The sequence below is a fragment of the Amblyomma americanum genome, chromosome 1 (genome assembly GCF_052857255.1).
Source record: "Amblyomma americanum isolate KBUSLIRL-KWMA chromosome 1, ASM5285725v1, whole genome shotgun sequence".
NCBI lineage: Eukaryota > Metazoa > Arthropoda > Arachnida > Ixodida > Ixodidae > Amblyomma > Amblyomma americanum.
Window position 1 is genome coordinate 325,866,858 of NC_135497.1, and position 8,423 is coordinate 325,875,280.

The 8,423-nt window shown below is 48.6% G+C and overlaps 1 long non-coding RNA gene across 1 annotated transcript; it reads right to left on the reverse strand.

Moving 5' to 3' along the window:
* Positions 1-2,790: 2,790 nt before the first annotated feature.
* Positions 2,791-6,085, reverse strand: LOC144099237 (uncharacterized). Its single transcript, XR_013307353.1, has 3 exons — positions 5,926-6,085; positions 4,367-4,434; positions 2,791-3,276 (listed from the first exon to the last, which is right to left on the reverse strand). It is a non-coding gene; the product is annotated as an uncharacterized LOC144099237 (long non-coding RNA).
* Positions 6,086-8,423: the final 2,338 nt, after the last annotated feature.

An 8,423-nucleotide genomic window follows, 5' to 3' on the forward strand; every position in this document is an offset into this window, starting at 1 on the left:
GAAATGTTGGCCGCAGAACACTCCGTTGAGGCGCGGCATATGAGTGTATCCAAGAACTCACTTGCGCTCTTCAGTCTTCTGCTCCGATTTCGCCGTTTGTTTCGCTCCTTCGTCTCCAGCCGTTGCAAGCGTACTTATTTGTTCTCCATACGCATCCGGTACAGCGCAGCTCTAAAGACTCGTGTGTGGTTGAGCGGCGTGAGTGTGGGGGTGTAACCAGATCACGTGACCAATCGCTGATCAGGTGACCAAAGACCGATCACGCGACTCATATAGAGCTTCGGACAGGTTCTGATAGCCAAGACGTCATTACTCGCGTCACCCCTCCGACTTTCTAATTGCTTCTCAGAACCATGACGTGAGCACGCATCGATCACTTGAATAGTGACGTCATCACCAAGGATGACAAACGGCGGTCGCCTCCGTGTTATCAGTTCACTCGAGTTAGTGCCACGGAGCCGCACGAAGGTGCCAGTCTCGCTCCAATCATGGCAGTGATGGCCTTAGTTTCTTGTGTGCCATAAAAATACAATGCTTAAATTATCATAAAAATAACAGACTTTCTGCATTCAAATCATAGAGATCTTACACAACAGCTGCGCTGCGATAACGCACACTATAGTATCGCCACTGGCCTGTAAGTTTATTATCGCTAAGGGTGTAGCTTTCACTCAGCTGGGCGTTGCCATTGCGAACGCTTAGGTATTAATTTTCAAGTGCAATGGAAATAGCACGAACGTAGAATTCAACGTTTTCTCTCAGTTCATGTGGCGAAAGAATATTTTAATGAAGTATATACAACGACATTTAAAATAAAGCTGTTCTACAGCCACTTATCTTGCATATCATTCCATGAAGTCATGAAGCAATTGACGCTTCGTGTGTTTCCATCCTTGATGCGTCTATGAGAATTACGTCATTGCTTCGCGGCGTTTACCTAAAGTGCATATCAGGACGTCTAAATTACCGTGCTTAGCAGATGACTATACGCTCGATATAGAAACTAATGTATTTACTACCGGCTACATTTTCTCGTAAGTGATCTAATGGTGCCTATATTTTCGAGTAGATCAATTGTGACTTATGGGTTAAAAAATCTTGTATTCTGTTCTAAAAGCTCTCGCAAGGAAAGGCTCTGCTGAGTGCGCAAGTCGTTAAAGATGTGAGAATGACGTGTTAATCTAATTGTGGTTTCCTTATAATCTTGATATGCGGCGTTTTTCACAAACCCTAGACGTCCCCGAAGCGATGGCCTAGTGGTTTTCGCATCCGCCTCGCATGCGGGAGTTGCGGGGTTCGATCCCCAATGCCGCCGGGTACCCACAGGTGATACAATGGGCTCAAGCTGGATGGTCAGTTTTGATAGAACCACCATCATTTAGCACCAGCGCCACAGGAATGCTGCGGACGCCAGAGCGTTGAAGAGCTTCCAGAGGCATCTCATGAGGTGGTAGGGAAGCCGATCAGGGGGACCTCCCCTGGCCGGGAGACTGCGTAGACATTACCTGAGATTTCAAAACGCCCCGCGTGTGTTATCCACACAAGAAAAAAGGTGCAAAGGCACAGGGGGAAAAGGAAAACAGGACCAGCCGCCCAATACTTAGCCAATCCCTCGTCTTTCTCTATAGGGAGACTAAAACTCACTCTAGCGCTGCGCATTGTACATCGTCGTCTTCATCAACTTCCATATGCGGAGCGAACAGATCAGATCACCTTAACCTTGATCCGACCTCAACCCGGGTAATATCGTCACGAGACGTTCCAACGACCGAGCAAAGCAAAACCATGAGCCAAACAGGCTAAAGACATGCTTCCTCACGTCTACTCGGTTTAACTACGTTAAGCACTAGAACTTTTCTTTGCCCATTTGTCTATTGACGAAATGCGTTTTTATTTGTAAGAAATTTGGTGCTGAATATAAAGTATTGTTCCCGCGGCTCGATTTAAATTCATGGCGGGGATGACGGGGAATGCTTGATGGACTCTATTGTAGGCAGTAATTAATAAATATGCCGGCTTAAATTCGTAGTCAGCGTCCTTTCAACACTTGAAGATAAAGGGCCAGAAAGCATTTTTCCAGGCTATCTCCTCCCTGGCCATTGACCAACCCACAGTGGGATTTGACGCTCTTTATTAACGCCAAAATGCGCTGGAAAATGTTGTCTGAAGCAAATGAACGCCACGTCTTGAGAGGGTTCTAAGCGTCAAAACGTAGCAGTGGAAGGAAGGGTAGAGTGGAAGCAAGGACCAGTCCGGTTATTCGCTGGAATGCAATTTTGCACCACTGCAGGTTGCACTGAACGGTGCACCAACGCATCAGTCATGGTCTTCCATGTGGCCTTCACGAATGCCCCTCTTGAGGCGATTGATGACTTCCTCGAGGTACTCAGTGCTGTCGGGTTCTAGGCTTTCTACGTTATCAGCTCTCAGCTCATGTTCCCAGTCCTCAGTTTCTGTTGCGTGTGTCATGGGGCGTGAACGGGGTTTGTCGACACTAAGCGCCTTTTCCCTCAGCCAAGCGTGCTCCTACTCCGCTGGCCTCTGTTTGTGCTTGCGCTTTTTTTTCTTCCTTCCGTGCATTCCTAAGCATTTTTCTCAACATAGCATCCTGCGCCTGCCTTTGCGAGCTGTCCGGAAGGCATGCGTTCTGCTGCTGTTCTTGCAGCACCGAAGTATCTTCAAATGGCTCGGATGCCTGCTGAATGGCCAGGCCGGCACCAGCCCCACTCAGCTCGAGGCCATTCGCCCTGATGAATTCGTCTCGCCTGTGAACTTTCTCCCTTAAGACGGCGGTTTTCCTCCTGCATTTTGCACATTTCGCTTTTAATGTGCTCGACTTCCAGAAACTTGTTCAGCATCACTTTGGGCATCACCACGGACTTCTCAGTCAAATTCTTAGCCACGAACTTCAGCATTTGCTCAGTGTTTGCCAGCATGGCACGTTGTTTTTTCATCTCGGCCCTGCTGATTTTCACGTATGGAAATTCGTCCACAGTCTCGTCCCCCAAGGCGAGGTCCCCAGCGCTGCCCTCGCTGCTCGTGTCGGAACCTGGGTCTGAGATCCAGCCGAAAAGGGAGCCCTTCGCCAAGTACAGCGCCGGTAGGTCCAGGCTCGAGTCCCGATGATTCTTCTCTTGTCGGGTCTTCCGGGTCGCATCTTGAGCACGCGATTGCGCTCGCTCCTTCGGAAGAGAAGCCATCAAGTTCTATAGAAGCGTGCACAAACTCAAAGGTAGAACTCCAATCGAGACAGGCCTTCTGCAATCAGGCCCAAACCTGTGAAGGCAGGAAAGAGACCACTGTGAAGTCAATAAAGTGTTTTTATACTCGGATAAAGTGAAATACACAAAGATCTGTATATCTGTCAGTAGAATATGGATCCATCGATTCTCATATAGAAGGAAAGGTATTTACAGTCGATGAGAAAATATAATGTGCCACACTAGCGCCAGCAAAAAAGGAGTGTGCCACCATTTAGTGAGCTGGTGCGGCAAAAGTCGTGGCTAGTGTTTACATCCACTTTTAGCGCTCGCCAGCGTCGCCAATCGCTTAAAATTCACTCAGCACGGAACTGCATTATACTGAGCAGTGATACCCCTACACACCCTGTTGCTTTTCTCAAGGCACCCCCCTTAATTCGTAGCAGTCTTATCAAACAGGATGGGTACCTTTGGCTAGATAGCGCCGGAAAAATAGAATGTACGCGAAGAGACACGCCGTTCATAGATGGCTTGTGGTGAAAAAACCACAAGATAAAACAGCAAACATGACTACCGCTCCTCCCGTATACACTGAACCCCCCCCCCCCCCCCCCCGCCTCTTTTCTCATGGAAATTTAGACCTCCCCTCCTCGAGCGGCGCGTGTATGAGCAACTGCCGCATATGCACCGTGTCACACTTCTCTGTTCTCGCCACACAACCTCTCCTCCTTCCAAGCTAACCACCCTAACAATGTTTTCCGGGGTAGCCATACTCCGGTTACGCATTCCTACGCTCCCGCCATACCCGTCCTGCTTACATTAAAACCGTCCTCTATTTGGGTATTCCGCCTCTCTTGCGATACCCTCCATCCACGGTAGCCACCCTCCGTATGTTTCCGGTGCTAACCGCCGACGGGGGTACGCCGACAACCACGAAACGAAACCCAGGAAAGGGGCGCTTAACAGCTATCGCTGCAAAATATTAGCCCGAATGACCGATCATCCCAGCTCAGATATTGCAACGAGCCGCTAATATTCACGAACATGCAGATAATCTGCTCTTTCCTTGTCGTCTCTGTTCCACTACATGCACTCCAAAATAACGAAGCACATCATTCCTCGGCTGTTGGTTAAATGCGATTGGAAGTCGAAACAGCGTACGTAACTGTGCACGTTCTTTGCGAAGAAGCCCGGTTCCTTTCGGTTTTGTGCGCCTGCGCCGCCGACTCTCCACCTGCAAGGGAATGAAAGCGCAAACTGAGTGCATACGTTTGTTCTCGCTAAAAAACTGACAGTTGGCGCTTTGGTAGTTTAACAGCGAAATGCTCACTGGGCCAATAGAAAGACTCTCTGAATCCCATCTCCAACCTTCTTTCCACATCTAACTGCTCGACAGACGACGTATTCGACAGCTCTATTGCACCACTCCCGGCTTTCTCGTAACACCGCTACAGACCCCTTTCACCACTTATCAAAAACCGACGAGAAAACAAAACCAAGAAACCAAAAAACTCGTCGATTCTTTCTTCTTGTGGTCCTTTTTCTTTCTTTTTTTCACGCTGTTTTCACGGCCATCGACCGTGACCAACTTGGCCAACTCGATGTACTTCAATCCTTCGCACCACAGTCGCTCTCCGAAGCCCTTCCTTGTTGTGAAGTAGTGACATCTCATCGCTCCAACTCTATACTGCAATGACCACGCGGCCAGAGGACCGTGCCGGCCACGTTTCGATCCAGGCGGAACTCAAAAGGCGTTCGTGGGCTGTGCGATCTAAAGACACGTTAAAGATCCCCAGTTGGTCGAAATTACTCCGCAGAACACCACTACGCCTCCTCTTAGGCTCTTCCTTATTTCACTCCGTTATTATCCCTTCCCTCACAGCGCGGTTGAAGCGCCTACCTGACAAGTGAGACAAATACTGCTTCCTTTTCCTCGCCTCAAAAAGAAATTCTCTCTCTGTGAATTGTCACATGACGCTCCCTGCCACGCACGCCGCGCCCGTTTTCTGAGGCAGTAGGCGTAACTATGCACTTTGGCAACGCGTTAAGTACTGCTAGTGTATTAAACTTTGCTATCAAAAGAAACAAAACGATAGATAGTAGCAAGGACCATGACAGAGAAATCTAAACGGAACCGAAGCCGCGTTTGTTAGGTTAGAGACAGGACGCATTTACACTAGGCCATGACACCGAATATCGCACGTGGTTGCGGCAGGGATCGACCCTGCATTTTGACCGTGCCCCCCCCCCCCCCCCCCCCCTCCTCTTATAATACTGGCCGCGCTAAAAACGAGCAGTCTCCGGGATGAGTTAAGTAGTCAGAACCTGGTGGCCGCTCGCAGCGATAACTGTATATCCAGGGCAGCACAGACCTGCAGAAAATTAGTTGCGCCACAGATTCAGGCGGAGTCACAGACTCTGTCTCAACTTATGACGAAACGCTTGCGTTGTAAACGCGCGGCGGCGCCGTCGGTACTGGACCGGCGCAAAAACTGTCATATAAATTTATGGGGTTTGGAGCTGGGCTGCCCAGAATAGCCCTCTGAGTCCTCCGGGAATGCCGCTGTCCAGCCTGAATGGCACGCCGATGAAAGCAGCTGCCACACTTGGCTCTCCCTACTGCGCACGACCGCCCTGCTCGCTCGGCAGCCTCGAACGCCTCTCGCTGATGCCGAGCAGTGTTCCAAGCCGTGTTCTCTGGTACCAATATGCGGCATCGACTCACCAATATCAGGGAAGGCTCCTCGCAAGGCCCAGGCACTGGTGGCGACTCTGACTGCGGCTGTCGCGTGCCGGAAGGTGTCGTTCGAATCCTCCTCTTCTTCCTCCACCTTCTTCTCAGTTCCTTCCCTGAACCCCAGCTGCCTATCGCCGCTTTCGCACAACTAGACGAAATGTGTACCTGTCAAATAAAGAGTACCTTTCTCAAAATATATTTAACGCCCTCATGACCAATTTCTAGTGAAAATTCGCTATCCACCGGCGCTTGCCAGGCATTGTCCCTGGAACACGCGGCCAGCATCAAGTTTTTGAAACGACTCATTAACAGGATAGCTAGAACAAATCACCAAATTTTGTCTGCCATGTTCTCTGGCCAGTACGGGAGAGAATCCTTTGCAGGCAGCACTCAGCTTTCTCCTTCGATCGTAGAGGGGAGCGCACAGTAGGTCAGATGCCTATGCGTCAGTAGCTTACCTGGCCATGTATTTTCTCTTGCTTTTTCCTATAAAGTCGGATACAGTAAGCCAAGAACGAAGTGGTGACTCCACCTCGAAGGAGGACCTCAACTGAGCCAGCAAATGGTGTCGTCCGGTTGTCGCGACGTCGCGGTTAACCCGCTTATTTCGTGGTTAATCCCCTCGCACATGCAAGCCCCGGCAAATACACGTAAGCGGGTGCAGTGGTATTAAGCATGTATATACGTCATGACAATAGGTTGCAGCCATTGGCTTCATGGCCGCCTTCGAGGATCGCTCGCCGCATTGTTCTTCAGTTGTATCCGACGACAGCTAGCGTACTTACGGCAGCGCTTCCGTGCGGTCGGCAGTGTGATCGCATTACATGCGTGCCTTCGGTTCACGCTTCAAGTTTTTTTCGTCAAGTATAAACCAGCAAGCCCGGCGAAATATGCTGCTCACTTATACTTTTTAGCGTCTATAGACGCATCACATACCATATATGCGAAGAAAAAAAAAACACTTGAGTCAATCAGGAATGATAAAATTGGCGGCAGTGTGCAGCTTCAGCGTTCTTATCTTATTTATTTGTTCAGTACGACTGATGTCTAACGCCGCACCCGCTGCGGTGGAGCAGCAAGTGTGGCCTTTTTCCCGTTGCGAGCATGATAGGATGGCTGGGTGGGTGGGTGGGTGGGTGGGTGGGTGGGTGGGTGGGTGGGTGGATGGATGGATGGAGCGTCCCCTTTGAAACGGGGTGATGGCAGTTGCCACCATGCTCAGTTTTTCCTTTGTTTTTGTTTAACTGTCTTGTAAGTTATTAAAATTCGCCATTTCCTTTAAAATACGTCTTCCCACACTTATGACCTTATGTCACCTCTCTGCTTTTGAGCCTCCAATCGCTTTTTGCTAATTTCCATCTCAGATTTATTTACATGGCTGTTGTTATCTCTAACCCCTAGGACCCCAGGAAGAGTTACTGTGCCTGTATCGGCATCGGGATGGATACCATCTCATTTTAGTATGAGGTATTCTATTGTTTTTCAGATTTACCACACGCACCACATGTGTCATCTTCTTCGTGAAATTTCTTTTTGTAGCATCGCGTTCTAAGACATCCTCACGTAGCTTCAAAGAGTAGGGCACTGCCTCTTGAGTTATCTTAAAACGCTTCCTTCCTGATCTTCCTTCTCCAGTATCAATATTGTTCTACACTATGCTTCTTTTCCATTGAATCTATCCAATTTTTACCTTCCGCGTTTTTAACCTGTCGTTTAATGCTGTTTCTTTCTCCGTCCTCGTGCCTGGCATACTTACTAGTTAGCTTCCTAGTTATTTTCCGCCATTGTGAGTCAACGCTCTTTCTGTATAGGTATTTAAATACCTTAGCTGCCATCCGTTTATCGTCCAATTTCTTCAGGCGTTCTTCGTATAGTATATTTGCTCTGAGCTTCCCGTGCTTCGAAAGATGCTCCATATCCCCCTGTACTGCCTCGTTTGTGGTTTTCCCGTGGGCACCTAGTGTCTATCTTCCAATAGCTCTCTGATTTACTTCTAATCTCGACTGAACTTCTGCCCTTAAGCACAGAACCGCAATCCCGAAAGTAAGCTCCGACACCATTATTTCTTTCCAATTACCTCTCAGTACTTCATATTTGTTGTAACCCCATAATGATCTATGTTTCATTATCCCAGCATCTCTTGGCCCTTGTGCCATAAGAGACTATTCGTGCTTTTCCGGGTAAGTACATCTGCCCTTCGTTTACCCATACCCCAAGATATTTCTATTCTGACACTCGGGGAAGTTCATGACCTTGTATTGTAAACACCTGATCAGTTATAGCGTTGAAAATCATCACACCAGATATAGTTACTCTAAAACTGAAACCTAGAGTGTCTCCTTCGTCTCCACAGCAATTAATTAGAGTATGCAAATATTTCTGGCTATCTGCTAAAGACTACAATAACGTCCGCGTGCATTAAGCCTGGTAATCGTTGCTCAACGACCTTTCCGCTTAATCTGTACGACAGATTATAACCTAGATTG